General features: G+C 45.0%; 1 protein-coding gene across 2 annotated transcripts in view; it reads right to left on the bottom strand.

The window, feature by feature from the left end:
* ankrd40 (ankyrin repeat domain 40) overlaps positions 1-15,707 on the bottom strand; it is a 71,963-nt gene that overhangs the window by 10,787 nt on the left and 45,469 nt on the right. The window contains exon 6 of one of the 2 annotated variants that reach the window (XR_013499213.1): positions 1,114-2,429. The exons of the other annotated variant lie outside the window; for it this stretch is intronic. The gene's annotated coding sequence lies outside the window, so the exon portion shown is untranslated. Of the gene's footprint in view, positions 1-1,113; positions 2,430-15,707 lie in introns of those variants that run through there. 2 annotated transcript variants of the gene reach the window in all.

Here is a 15,707-nt window from a genome sequence, read left to right on the forward strand (position 1 = left end):
ACCCCCTTCATAAACTGACATCAAATAACATTGTATTTCTCATGCTGAGGTTCCAACCCATCACTAACTAGTGTCTCTACTTATCTCGTACATTTGCAACATAATCTTCCCCAGTTTGGGTAGAAAAGAAAGATAATTTGGAGCTGAATGTTACCTGGTCCGTCTCACACTCCCGGGAGCAGGTGCTCTGAGCGTCCACCCACAGACTGGGACTCATCTCATTGGGACAGATCCCAGCATGAGAGTACTTCATCCGTGACACTGACACATTCTCAACAGGTAAAGGAAGCAAAGCAAAGAGGACAGGTCCCAGCGAGATCCATATCCTCCCAGTCAACAGAATCCAACTCATGATGGTGACTGCTAGATGGTCAAAGCTTCAACTTAGATCAATAATGTGAAGAAAACTTTCGATTTCTCATTAATGATGTCTCCCTCCCTCTCTCCCCCTCTCCCTACCCTATACCTCCCTCTCTGTCACTAGCCTTCTCTATTCCTCTCACAATTTCTCTCTTTTTGTCGCTCTCTGTCACTATCTATTTTAACTATGTCTCCCTCTCTCTCTTTCACTATCACTATCTCTGTCCTTTCTCTCTCTCTCTGTTTCTCTGACTCTCTCTGTCACTATCTGTTTAACTGTCTCTCCCTCTGTCTCTGTACACCAAGGCTGCCTCAGTCTGACTGCACAGGATTATTGAGTTTTAGCTCCTCCTGATTTTTGCAGAAAAGCGAATAGTTAATGAGATTTCCTATCACTCTGCCCTATTTATATACTGCCCTCAGCAGAATCAGTCTGGATGAAGCTTGACATTCTCCGTGACCGACCCACTCACAGGCTCTTGGTGACAGTAACAAATTGGTGCTGCAAAAGTTGGAAATAGTTGAAAGAACTTTAACACGTGTCTGTGTAAAGCTGGGACTGTATCGGGAGGGGGAGGTGGTGAGACACCCCCCTACTCGTCACTGAGAACAACCTTCCAGACAGAGCAGTGAACCCCCAGCCCCAATGTGTAATAACAGGTCGATCTATACAGATGAAACTTAACTCCAGCTGCATTCCACAGGGGTCCTTCCTCTTCACATTGTTCAAAAACACTCACTCCTGCAAGAATTATCAAACAAGTTCCATATTTGTCTGACTCAGGGAAGAGTTAACAACAGGAATTGTTTTATTAATGGAATAGGAAAAGACAGAGTATAAATTGTGGCATTGTAAAGGATTAAACATTCCAAATAACCCAGCAATGCTCATTCATTCTCACAATCTTATTCATATCATTAACCCTCATCATTTTATCCAGACTGTCCAAAAACAGCAACTCTCACTGGGGTACGTGTTCCACACATACTGACTCTCACTGGGGTATGGGTTCCACATACACTGACCCTCACTGGGGTACAGTCCCACACACACTGACTCTCACTGGGGTACAGGTCCACACACACTGACTCTCACTGGGGTATAGGTTCCACACACACTGACTCTCACTGGGGTACGGGTTCCACACACACTGACTCTCACTGGGATATGGGTTCCACACACACTGACTCTCACTGGGGTACGGGTTCCACACAAACTGATTCTCACTGGGGTACAGGTTCCACACACACTGACTCTCACTGGGATATGGGTTCCACACACACTGACTCTCACTGGGGTACAGTTCCACACACACTGACTCTCACTGGGGTACAATTCCACACACACTGACTCTCACTGGGGTACAGCCCCACACACACTGACTCTCATTGGGGTACGGGTTCCACACACACTGACTCTCACTGGGATACAGATTCCACACACACTGACTCTCACTGGGGTACAGTTCCACACACACGGACTCTCACTGGGGTACGGGTCACACACACACTGACTCTCACTGGGGTACGGGTTCCACACAAACTGACTCTCACTGGGGAAGGGATTCTACACACACTGACTCTCAATAGGGTACAGGTTCCGCACATAATGACTCTCACTGGGGTACGGGTTCCACACACACTGACTCTCACTGGGGTACAGTTCCACACACACTGACTCTCACTGGGGTACGGGTTCCACACACACTGACTCTCACTGGGGTACAGTCAGAGTATAATAACACAGGAAATAGGAGCTCGAATTAGCCATTCAGCTCTTCCAGACTGTTTGACCTTTCAACAGTTAAGGAAACTTTTTCACATTGCTTCTATGTAGTGACAACCTGAGTAGAAATAGCACAATGTTGCCATCAGCCCAAATAGACTTTTTGTCTACCTTACAACAGAGCAAAATGCAATGTCACCTCTGTATGTCATACATCTCAATGATTGGCTGATCGAATCAAACAGATGCTCCTTCAGTTATCATAAAAGCAAAATACTGCGGATACAGGAGATCTGAAATAAATACAGAAAATGCCAGAAAAACACAGCAGGTGTGGCAGCATCTGTGGGGAGAGAAATAGAGTTAACATTTTGAGTCGAACACCATACTTCTTTTGGGCTGTTCATAATTCTACCAGCCCATGCTTGCAAAACCCAAAACAAAATGTTGACTGTTTGATGTGATTCTGCGATTGGGCAGCACTTACTGGACAATCCTGTGTGCGCTAATAGCTACACTAGCAACCAATTCAGGACAATCAGTCCAACTCGTAATCTGACTTATTTACACTTGTTGGAAGCAACATTTATTCATACGCAGGGAACCGTATTCTGCAAGCACAAGGAATAAGTTCAAGCCGAGCACATTTTATGAATTATCTGGGTGCTTGTGGAGCCTATCATTCCCTGTTCTTTTCTCCATGGCAATGAGTTGACCAATCAGAGTTGATTTGCCAACCAATCAGCAACTTTTTCTCTTGCAGTATAAATTGTTGTGATTGTTTGGAATTTGATATTCTAGCATTTGTCCTGATGGGTGCAAAGTGAAAAGTTTCGACAATGTGTCTTCTCAGCAAGATTCAAGTTTAGTGAATCTTCACTGTGTTCCTGCTTGGGCATGTATGTCCTTCCCTGAGAAGGGAGACAATGGTTCACTCAATATTCCAGGTGTAATCTTATCTTTGGGCTGTCGAGTTGTAGTAAACTTCATTCAAATACTCCAATCTCTTCGGAACAAAATCTACCGATCATTTCCCTTTCTAACTGCAATTGTGATTTATGTTTGACATCCAGGCCCCTTAAGTTAAAGCATTTCAAAACCCCTAACCATTCAAAAAAAATTCAGTATCTCTATTTTTCTTACCAAAATGAGTAGCTTCACACTTTCCCAGGTTACGTTCCACCTGTCGTGTTCTTGCCCATTCCCTGATCTGTCTGCCTCCCCTCTGCAACCTCTTCGCATCTTCCTCATGACTAACTTGCTGCCATCAGCAATCGTGAACACATTCCACTTCCTTCTCTCACTGAACTCATGAATATAGATTGCAAATAGCTGAGGCTCAAGTACTGATCTCTGCGGCACTCCATAGTTACAGCCTGCCACCATGAAAATGTCCTTTTATTCCCAATTTCTGTTTGCAGACCATTAACTAATCCTCAATCCATGCTAACATATTACTCCAATGCCATGAGCCCTAACTTTGTGTAATAACTTCTTTTGTGACACTTTAGGGATTGATTTTTGAAAATCCAAAGCTATTATCCACTCATCCCCCCCTTATCCAGCATACTTGTTACCCCCTCAAAAAATGCTAACACAATGATCAAACATGATTTTCCTTCTATAAATCTGTGTTGGCTTTACCTATTGGTGATTTTCAAACTGCCCGGAAATCACATCCCTAATATTCCAGCATTTTACCTACAGCTGCTTTTGAGCTAACTGAAGTAAAGTATATTTATTAATCACAAGTAAGGCTTACATTAACACTGCAATGAAGTTACTGTGAAATTTCCCTAGTCACCACACTCCAGCACCTGTTCGGGTCAATGCACCTAACCTGCATGTCTTTCAGAATGTGGGAGGAAACCGGAGCACCCGGAGGAAACCCACGCAGACTTGGGAGAACGTGTAAACTCCACACAGACAGTGACCCAAGCCGGGAATTGAACCCAGGTCCCTGGCGCTGTGGGGCAGCAGTGCTAACCACTGTGCTACCGTACCACCCTGTCTTATAGTTACCCCATTCCTTTGTTCCTTCTTTCTGTAATAGCAGAGTTCTGTTAACTTCCAATCCTTGGGGCACAGTGATTAGCACTGCTGCCTCACAGTGCCAGGGACCTGGGTTCAATTCCGGCCTTGGGTCACTGTCTGTGCGAAGTCTGCACATTCTCCCCGTGTCTGCGTGGGTTTCTTCCAGGTGCTCTGGTTTCCTCCCACAGCCCAAAGATTGATTAGGTTAGATAGATTAGCCATTTAAATTGGTCCTTAGTGTCACGGGGATTAGCAGGGTAATACATGGAGTTATGGGGGGGTAGGGCCTGGGTGGGATTGTTGTCAGTACAGGTTTGATGGGCTGAATGGCCCCCTGATTCTGTGAACTATTTGAGAATCAACAGAATTCTGGAAGATCAAAACCAAAGCATCCACTGTCTCTGCATCCACCTTTTTCAGATACCTCATCAGGTCCAGAGGATTTGAGTCACTTTGCCTCCGAATTTCTCCCGTGCCATTTCTTTACTGACCTTGATTTCTTTAAGTTCTGCAACTCAACGAGACTTTTCATTCTCCATTCATTCTGGAATGTTTTGATGTACTTTCACATATGATAGATACAAAGTAGTTGTTTAATGTCCCTGACATTTCTTTACTCAAACTCATTATAAAATGCTATCATATTATGATCATTCTTCCCTGGAAACCCTTTCACTGCAAAGCTATTAATTAACACTTTCTCATTGCACAACATTGTGTTCAAAATAAAATCGAAACAGTAAATGCTGGATAAACTCAGCAGGCCTGGCAGTATCTATGGAGAGAGAAACAGAGTTAACATTTCAATTCTATATGACTATTCTTCAGATCCATACAGACTCAAAATATTTACTCTTTTTCTGTCTCCATAGTTGCTGCTGGACCTGCTGAGTTTTTCCAGCATTTCCTGTTTTTATTTCCAATTCCCATTATTTTGCTTTTATTTTGGTTCCTTGACATTCCAATCTAGAAACTATCGTGTATACATTCCATGAACTTTTCTTCCAAACTGTTCATCTAAATTTGGTTTGCCCAATCTGTCCAAGACTAAAGTTTGCCCTGATTATTGTATTATCCTTGTTACATGTGCTCTAACTTCCTGATTTATACTCTGCCAACCTTTCCATTATGGTTAGGGGCTGACATGTAACCAAAACCTGGAGATGTTTTTTGCCCTTTGCTATTTCTTAGTTCAATCTAAACTGTTTCAGCTCTTGATTTTTCCAAGCTAAGACCTTTTTCTCTCTCTTTATCCCATCCTTCATTATTACCTTTCTCTGTTTCCAATTTGTCTATCTCATTCTCATATTTAGTTCCTAATCTTGGTCACTTTGCAACCACGTCATCCTTCAGCCTTCTCTTTATAAGAGCCTATCTTCTGATATGTATATCCCCACATTCCTGATGTCAACACTGAAAGTTTTCTTCACACTCTCTTCAGGGCCTCGCCATCTGTTTTATGACCAGAATTGTACATAATTCTCCAGGTTTCAATTTTGGTTTCAATTCTATCCCTCTACAAAGCCTAGTGCTTCATTTGGTTTTAATTTCTTATTTACTTGCATCTCTACTTTAGGGATTTGTATATTTGTACCCCCAGATCCCTTTGCTTCTCTAGCCCATTTAGATTCTTGATTTCTAAGTAACATGTGACTTCCTTATTTTTCTTGCTAAATTGTAATATCTCGCAACTCATTTGCCAATTGTATTCCCATTTGGAAAGCTTGTTAATATCTTTTTCTATTTGTTGCCTAGGTCCCAAGCTTTGCCTCTCTACCTCTCTACCTCGCTTTCCTCCTTCAAGACTCTCCTTAAATCTACCTCTTTGACCAAGCTATTGGTCACCTGTGATATTTTGTTTTCTAACGCTCCTGTGAAGCATCTTGGGAGATTTCATCATGTAAAGGCGCTACATCAATACAACTTGTTTTTGTCATTGTGCAGTTTGCCTCAGTATTGGCTCCACCCCCACATGTTCTGTCATCTGCAATTTTAGAAATTGTGATTTTGATTCCAAAGTCTAAATTGGGAATATAAATATTGACCAGAGGACCCAGTACTGACCCTTGTGGAATGCCACTTCCCATCTTTTGCCATTCTGATTAACTACCTTTTAACCCTTTCACTCTCTGCTTTCTGTTTAAAACCAGCCAGTGATTCATTCTGGCACTTAACTTCCTGACTTCACATTTTCTGACTTTATTCATTTATCTAATATGGTTCACCTGATTGAAGATCTTTTCAAAATTGATTTTTGTTAAATCTACTGCATTTCCCTGGCCTGCCCTCTCTGTTACCTCTCCAAAAAATTCAATGAAATTGACATAGGGAGTGACAAGGTATTGGAGGTGTTGGCAGCCTTAAATGTGGATAAGTCTCCAGATCCAGATGAATTGTGCCCTAGGCTGCTGTGGGAGATAAGGGAGGAGATTGCAGGGGCTCTCTGGCCATGGGGGAGGCGTCAGACGACTGGAGAACAGCTAATGTGGTCCCGCTATTTAAGAAGGGTTGTAGAGATAAACCAGGGAAGTACACTATAGACCAGTGAGTCTCACGTCTCACTTCTGAAGGAGAGCGTTCCTCTCCACTTGGAGAGGCAAAGCTTGATCAGGGAGAGTCAGCATGGCTTCGTCAGAGGGAGGTCATGCCTAACAAATTTGATTGAATTTTTTGAGGAGGTGACCAGGCGTGTAGGCGAGGGTAGTGTAGGCGATGTAGTTTATATGGATTTCAGCAAAGCCTTTGACCGGGTCCCACATGGGAGACTTGTAAAGAAGGTAAATTCACATGGGATACAGGGTAACTTGACTAAGTGGATTCAAAATTGGCTCGGTTGTTGGAGAAAGAGGGCAGATGACAGATGCTTTAGTGACTGGAAGTCAGTGTCCAGTGGCGTATCATAGGGATCTGTGCTGGGTCCCCTATTATTTGTCATTTATATAAACAACATAGATGACCATGTGGGGGGTAGCATTAGTAAGTTTTCAGATGACACAAAGATTGGCCGGGTGGTTAACAGTGAGGTGAAGTGTCTTGGGCTACAAGAAGATATAGATGGAATAGTCAAATGGCCAGATAAGTGGCAGCTGGAATTTAACCCTGAAAAGTGTGAGGTGATACATTTCAGAAGGAGTAATTTGACAAGAAAGTACTCAATGAATGGTAGGACTCTAGGAAGTTCTGTGGAACAAAGGGACCTTGGTGTGTTTGTCCACAGATCTCTGAAGCAGGAAGGGCATGTTAGTAGGATGGTGAAAAAGGCATATGGAACACTTGCCTTTATCAATCGAGGCATAGATTACAAAAACAGGGAAGTCATGTTGGAGTTGTGTAGAACTTTGGTGAGGCCACAGCTGGAGCACTGTGTACAGTTCTGGTCGCCACATTATCAGAAGGATGTGATTGCACTGGAGGGGGTGCAGAGGAGATTCACCAGGATGCTGCCTGGGATGGAACATTTAAGTTATGAAGAGAGGTTGGATAGGCTTGGGTTGTTTTCATTGGAGCAGAGAAGACTGAGGGGCGACCTGATCGAGATGTACGAGGTTATGAGGGACATGGACAGAGTGGATAAGGAGCAGCTGTTCCCCTTAGTTGAAGGGTCAGTCACGAGGGGAAATAGGTTCAAGGTAAGGGGCAGGATGTTTAGGGGGTTGTGAGGAAAAACTTTTTTACCCAGAGGGGGGTGACGGTCTGAAATGCGCTGCCTGGGAGGGTGGTAGAGGCGGGTTGCCTCACATCTTTTAGGAAGTATCTGGATGAGCACTTGGCACATCATAACATTCAGGGCTATGGGCCAAGTGCTGGTAGATGTGATCAGGTGGAATGTCAGGTGTTTCTCGTGTGTTGGTGCCGACTCGATGGGCTGAAGGGCCTCTTCTGCACTGTATGATTCTATGATTCCAAGAATTTGGTCAAATAAGATTTTCCCTTTTGAAATATGATATATTTCTTTGCAAACTGTTTTTCTATTTTCTCCAGCAGTCAAGATTCCATCAGTTTTTGGAACACTGATGTTAAACTGTCTGGTCTATAATTCCCTGGACATGTTCTGTCCTCTTCTTAAATATAGGAATGACATTAGTTGTCTGACAGTCTTCTGGCACTACACCTTATTCTAATGAATTATTAAATATGTTTCCTCTGCTATCTCTTGTCTAGGTTCTTTTGAAATGCAGGGATGTAATCTGTCTGGATCAGATTCTATCCTCTTTGACTTTGATTACTTTACTTAATAGTTTCCTCTTTTTATTTTAAAAGCTCATTTCTAATCTTATCTCCACCTGTCCTGTTTCCTGTTTAAATATTGAAGCAAAGTAATTTTTTCATATTCCTGCTATTTTTCTATCATTGTGAAATTATCCTGTCCATCATTAGAATTACTCCGTTCCATCACAACTTTCCTTTTTTAATTTATCTGCCTGTAAAATATTTGACAGTTTTGTTTTATGTTCCTCACTAATTTAATTCCATGCTAACTCTTTACCCTCCAAATTGATTTTTGACTTCTCTTTAATTTCGACATGTTCTCCCTCATCATGCTATTCCCACCCTGCTGAACTCACACTCAGTTTGTGTCTTCTTATCCTCAATGTTTTTACTTATCCATGGTTTTTTTTGGTGTTTCGTTGTTCTAGTTTTTTTACTGGGATGTATTTTTCCCACAGTGTTGATCACTGTTTTAAATCTTTCCCATTGATATCCGACATTGCTCTATAACAATATTCTTGCCCATTTTGTTTTCCCCAGTTCTATTCTCAGGCCTCAACATCAGCTTTTCTCCAATCTATTAACCTGGCCTTCATCACATTTGTGCCTTGACCAGTTATTTTCTTGAAGCATATTATGTTGTGGTCACTATTGTCGTGATATTCCCCCATTTTACTACTCTTATCTGCTCTGGTTCCTTCCCTATTGTTAGATCCTCAAGTCGAGCCTTTGCCAAACTGGGTTAAAATCGAGTCCTTTGCACATCATAGGAACTCCATTCCCTTATTCCCAAAGGTCTGTTAGCTCAGTTGGCTGGACTGTTAGTTAGTGATGTGGAGTGATATCAACAACGTGGGTTCAATTCTCAGCCTTGCCTGAAGTGCGGTGATCCTCAGTTTAAATCACCAGCAGTCAGCCTATGGTTATCTGGGCCTATTGTGACATTAACCTTACCCACCCTTCCAGTTAATAATTTAAATCACCTGTAAGTATCATTCCCAGTTTTTCACTCAATTCCTTAATTTTTCTGCATATTTCTTCCTCCAGCTCCCTTTCACTATGAGCTGGTCTGTAAACAACACCTATTAATGTGACTGATCCTTCACTATCACTTACCTCTATCTATCTGGATTGAGGGAGTGCCGCACTGTCAGAGGATCAATACTGAGGGAGTGCCGCACTGTCAGAGGGTCAATACTGAGGGAGTGCCGCACTGTCAGAGGGTCAGTACTGAGGGAGTGCCGCACTGTCAGAGGGTCAGTACTGAGGGAGTGCTGCACTGTCAGAGGGTCAATACTGAGGGAGTGCTGCACTGTCAGAGGGTCAGTGCTGAGGGAGTGCCGCACTGTCAGAGGGTCAGTACTAAGGGAATGCCGCACTGTCAGAGGGTCAGTGCTGAGGCAGTGCCGCACTGTCAGAGGGTCAATACTGAGGCAGTGCCGCACTGTCAGAGGGTCAGTACTGAGGGAGTGCCGCACTGTCAGAGGGTCAGTACTGAGGGAGTGCCGCACTGTCAGAGGGTCAGTACTGAGGGAGTGCCGCACTGTCAGAGGGTCGGTACTGAGGGAGTGCCGCACTGTCAGAGGGTCAGTGCTGAGGGAGTGCCGCACTGTCAGAGGGTCAGTACTGAGGGAGTGCCGCACTGTCAGAGAGTCAGTACTGAGGGAGTGCCGCACTGTCAGAGAGTCAGTACTGAGGGAGTGCCGCACTGTCAGAGAGTCAGTACTGAGGGAGTGCCGCACTGTCAGAGGGTCAGTGCTGAGGGAGTGCCGCACTGTCAGAGGGTCAGTACTGAGGGAGTGCTGCACTGTCAGAGGGTCAGTACTGAGGGAGTGCCACACTGTCAGAGGGTCAGTACTGAGGGAGTGCTGCACTGTCAGAAGGTCAGTTCCAAGGGAGCGCTGCACTGTCAGAGGGGTCAGTACTGAGGGAGCGCTGCACTGTCAGGGGTGCCGCTTTTCAATGTGATACTCAACTGGGACAACTTGCTAGCTCAGGCGTATGTAAAATATCCCATGGCATTATTTCGAAGAGCAGGCGAGTTATTCCTGTTGTCCTGACCAAAATGTATCTCTGAATTAACATTAGCGAAACAGATTTTCTAGTCATTATCACATTGTTATTTGTGGAGTTTGCTACAGATAAGATCAGTGCAAAAGATAAGGCTGAAGTATTCGCAGCAATCTTCAGCCAGAAGTGCTGAGTGGATGATCCATCTCGGCCTCCTCCACTGGTCCCTAGGATCTCAGATGCCAGTCTCCAGCCAATTTGATTCACTCCACATGGTATCAAGAAACGAGCACTGGATACTGCAAAGGCAATGGGCCCGGATAACATTCCGGCAATAGTACTGAACACTTGTGCTCCAGAACTTGCCGCTCCCCTGGCCAAACTCTTCCAATACAGTTACAACACTGGCATCTACCCAACAATGGGGAAAATTGCCCAGGTGTGTACTGTACGCAAAAAGCAGGACGAATCCAACCCGGCCACTTACCGCCCAATCAGTCTACTCTCGATCATCAGGAAAGTGATGGAAGGGGTCATCAACAGTGCTATCAAGCAACACCTGCTCAGCAATAACCTGCTCAGTGACGCCCAGTTTGGGTTCTGCCAGGGGAAGTGAGAGTGACATCAAGGCAGCATTTGACCGAGTGTGGCATCAAGGAGGCCTAGCAAAACTGGAGTCAATGGGAATCAGGGATAAAACCCCTCTGGTCGGAGTCATACCTGGCACATAGGACGATGGTTGTGGTTGTGGTGAGTCAGTCATCTCAGTGTCCGGACATCTCTGCAGGTGTCCCTCAGGGTAGTGTCCTCGGCCCAACCATCTTCAGCTGCTTCATCAATGACCTTCCTTTCATCATAAGGTCAGAAGTGGGGATGTTCGCCGATGATTGCACAATGTCCAACACCATTCGCCACTCCTCAGGTAATGAAACAGTCCATGTTCAAATGCAGTAAGATCTGGACAATATCCAGGCTTGGGCTGACACGTGGCAGCTAACATTCACGCCTCACAAGTGTCAGGCAGTGACCATCTCCAACAAGGGAGAATCTAACCATCACCCTATGACATTCAATGGCATTCCCAACACTGAATCACCCATTAGCAACACCCGGGGGGTTACCATTGACCAGAAACTGAACTGGACCAGCCATATAAATATTGTGGCTACCATAGTAGATCAAAGACTGGGAATACTGCAGCAAGTAACTCGCCTCCTGACTCTCCAAAACCTGTCCACCATCTACAAGGCACAAGTCAGGAGTGTGATGGAATATTCTCCAATGGTCTGGATGGGTGCAGCTCCAACAACACTCGAGAAGCTCGACACCATTCAGGACAAAGTAACCTGCTTGATTGCTACTCCTTCCATTACCATTCACTCCCTCCACCACCAATGCACAGTGGCAGCCATGTGTACCATCTACAAAATACACTGCAGAAACTCACCAAGGTTCTTTAGGCAGCATCAGAAAATGCTGGAGAAACTCAGCAGGTCTGTGGAGAGAGAAAAGAGCAAACATTTCGAGTCTGGATGACCCTTCACAGACCCTAAGCTCTTTTTCCTTTGGCAGCACCTTCCAAACCCACGATAACTTCCATCTAGAAGGACAAGGGCAACAGATACCTGGGAACACCACCACCTGCAAGTTCCCCTCCAAGTCACTCACCATCCTGACTTGGAAATATATCACCGTTCCTTCACTGTCGCTGGGACAAAATCCTGGAATTTCCTCCCTAACAGCACTATGGGTGTATCTACCCCTCAGGGACTGCAATGATTTGAGAAGGCAGCGCACCACCATCTTCGCACGGGCAACTGGGGATGGGCAATAAATGCTGGGCAGGCAGTGATGCCCACATCCTGTAAATGAATAAAAGGATTCCTGCAGTGTCTATAATTCAAAAACACTTCATTGGCTGTTGAACACTGAGATGTCTGGTTGTGAAAAGTGCTTAATACAATATTTTTTCCTTTCCATTGCATGTTCATCTTTTGTCTTTCTCTCTCTCTCTCTCACTGTTTCTTTGTTTTTTCTTTCTTGATCACTCTGTCTTTCTCTTGCTTTGTTTTTCTCTTTTCCTTTCTTTCTCAACCTGTCACTCTCCCTCGCTTTTGTTTTACCCTCTGTCTCATTCTCTTGCTCTGTTTCTCTGTCTCACTGTCGTAACTCATTTTTGCTCTGTCTCTCTCTCCCCCACCCCCTCAGTTTTTCTAATATTGGGGCCTCCTTTTTACACAATGTGAAGCCTGCATTCATTGCTCTGGTGGTTTCCATGGATATGTGGTCGGCTTTGTTTGATTGGATATGGGGATCTCCACTCTCTGACAGATCCTGCCGTGCCCCAGGACCTGTGCATTGCGGCTCTGGGAGTTACAGTTGGTCTGGCCCTGATTAGTCTTCCCTCATACGAGAGGCACCACTTCCTGCTGACTGCTGTACTTCCTTTTGCAGGCAGCTGGAATTGGACACCTACATTCCCAGCACGGCAACCAGAGAGACAGGGCTTGTCAGAGAGTGAATTACAAACTGGCTTAGGAGTCCTGTGGTTATGGGCCTCCAACAGAACCACACATTCAAGGCTGTCTTTGTCTGTCTGCAGACCTTGGCTTTGACCAAAATCAAGAGCGGAATTCCGAAAATGGTGACTCTCTGAGGGAGGCCATGACAGTGTCAATGTTGTCTGATTATTGAATCCAGTCTTGTGTCTCACACAGTGCATATCCTGCTGAGTTCGACCTCACTCTGTGACCATAGTTACAGCTACATACCATTATTAAACTGACTCTTCTGTGTCCTGTTAAATCAAAGACCTAAACATTGAGAACCCTTCTCACAAATCCGTACAGAAGAAGGCCATTCAGCCCATCATGCCTGTTCCGGCTCTTTGAAAGATCCAATTAGTCATACTCCACTGCCCATTCCCTGTAAACCTAAAATTTTCTCCCAGTTTTGAGATTCCCAGGAGCAGCCAGAATTTGGGCCTTTTTGACATCACGTTGAAACGCTGTCAATGTTAATGTGACCTCTTCAGCTGAGATTCCTGTTTGGAGACATGAATTCTGGGGCCATTTGATTTTTTTGCTCGGTAAATGAGGTAGAAGTTGAGTTGATCCAATGGAATGGGGAACAGGCTGTTGGGGCAGGGGGGGGGCGGGATTGAATGGCCTTCTCCTGTCCCTGTGTTGAATTGGGAGTGGGGTTGGGCTGGGATGTAGGGGGTTGTGGGGATGGAGAACAATGCAATGAGATGATTCGAGGGATTGGGTAGGGTTCAGCAGTGATGTGGGACTGGGATAGGTGAATATGGAACACTCCACTCCAAACAGGCTTTGCTCCAATTTTAAGGTCATGTCCCCATGTTCTGGACTCTCCTCTCAACAGGAATTTCTTTTTTGATCCTGTCAAATCCTTTAGTCATCTTTAACACTTCGATTAGATCACCCCCTGATTTTCTATATCTTAGGGAATACAAACCCAGTCTCTGCAGCCCATCCTAATTTAACCCCGTTAGCCCTGAAATCATTCTGGTGAATCTACACTACACCCACTCCTGGAACAATCTCACTTGTTTGAGATGCAGGATCCAGAACTGAACCCAGAGCTTTAAATAACTGAAGCATCGCTTCAACCCCTCTGTGTTTCAGTCTCTTTGAGGTAAAGGCCACCATTCCAATAGCTTCTTGATTATTTTTCTACCTATTCACCAATTTTCAGTGATTTTGTTTCTGGATCTCTCTGTTTCTAGTTTCTCACCAAACTTACTCACTGATGCTCTCTCTCATTGCAGCCACTCTCCATCTGAAAAAGAAACCTCTTTAGCCATATCCTTAGTCACTGGCCTGAACCTCTCTTCCTGGGGTGTATCGCACAGTGATGATATCTGCTTCTGAGATTGGACACATATCAATCCAATCAGGACAGCTGAAGAACCAGAAATAATGCAAAGAGCTCCAGGTCCAGAGGTACTGGCCGACTTCCTGCAGACTCTTCTTCCTCCGAGATTAGTAACCATTCTCTCCATCAAACATCACACGAGAGTTTTGGGACTGATGGACACACATGGTTTGTCGAGTGAATTTTCGGTCAAATTAATCCACTCCCAGATCCGGATCCATGAGGATCAGTTCCACATCAGCCAAGAAATATTCCCAACACTTTCAAAACAAAATTTGTTTAAAGAGGTCCCAGATAACATTCACAGACCACCCAAAATATGCACCACAATGGCAGAGAGTGTGTAGCAGTGAGTCAGGGCAAGGGTTAACCATAGAGCGGCTGACCCTGCCATAGTGAAGTTGCCTTATTTCATAAACCTTAATCTTTTTTCACAATACATGATTTATACTCATCTTACTTTTGCAGGAGAATGAAGTAATTATTGTGTCTAATCGTATTACTGTGTCTGCCCACAGACCCGAGCTCAGCGATAATCCGATCCACAGACTCCCCAAACTAGCCTTAAACCTGGAGACTAACTGCAGCCAACAGGACTTTCTACATCAGAGATTAGTGATGGGGAGAAGCTGACAGCAGGCCACATTCTCCTGGGGGCCACGTGCTGCAAATGGTCAGCTTGCTGGTCAGCTCAGAGGGCAGCTTGGGACAACGATAGCCTCTCGGCTTGTTTATGAAGGGAAATGCCAACTGGAGTCTGACAAAACACTGCGTTCATGCATGGCAGTGACAGAGTGTCACTGGGGTACAGCCCCACACACACTGACTCTCACTGGGGCACGGGTTCCACGCACACTGACTCTCACTGGGGCACGGGTTCCATGCACACTGACTCTCACTGGGGCACGGGTCCCACACACACTGACTCTCACTGGGGCACGGGTCCCACACACACTGACTCTCACTGGGGTACAGTTCCACACACACTGACTCTCACTGGGGTACAGGTTCCACACACACCGACTCTCACTGGAGTACGGGTTCCACACACACAGACTCTCACTGGGGTACGGGTTCCACACACTGACTCTCACTGGCTTATGGGTTCCACACACACTGACTCTGACTGGGATACATTTCCACACACACTGACTCTCACTGGGGTACGGATTCCACACACACTGACTCTCACTGGGGTACGGGTCCCACACACACTGACTCTCACTGGGGTACAGTTCCATAAGGCCATAAGACATAGGAGCAGAATTAGGCCACTCGGCCCATCGAGTTTGCTCCGCCATTCAATCATGGCTGATTTTTTTTCTCATCCCCATTCTCCTGCCTTTTCCCCAATACCCTGATCCCCTTATTAAATCAAGAACCTATTTATCTCTGTCTTAAAGACACTCAATGACCTGGCCTCCACAGCCTTCTGCAGCAAAGAGTTCCACAGATTCACCATTCTCTGGCT

This window comes from Mustelus asterias, chromosome 12 (genome assembly GCF_964213995.1).
Source record: "Mustelus asterias chromosome 12, sMusAst1.hap1.1, whole genome shotgun sequence".
Taxonomy (NCBI): domain Eukaryota; kingdom Metazoa; phylum Chordata; class Chondrichthyes; order Carcharhiniformes; family Triakidae; genus Mustelus; species Mustelus asterias.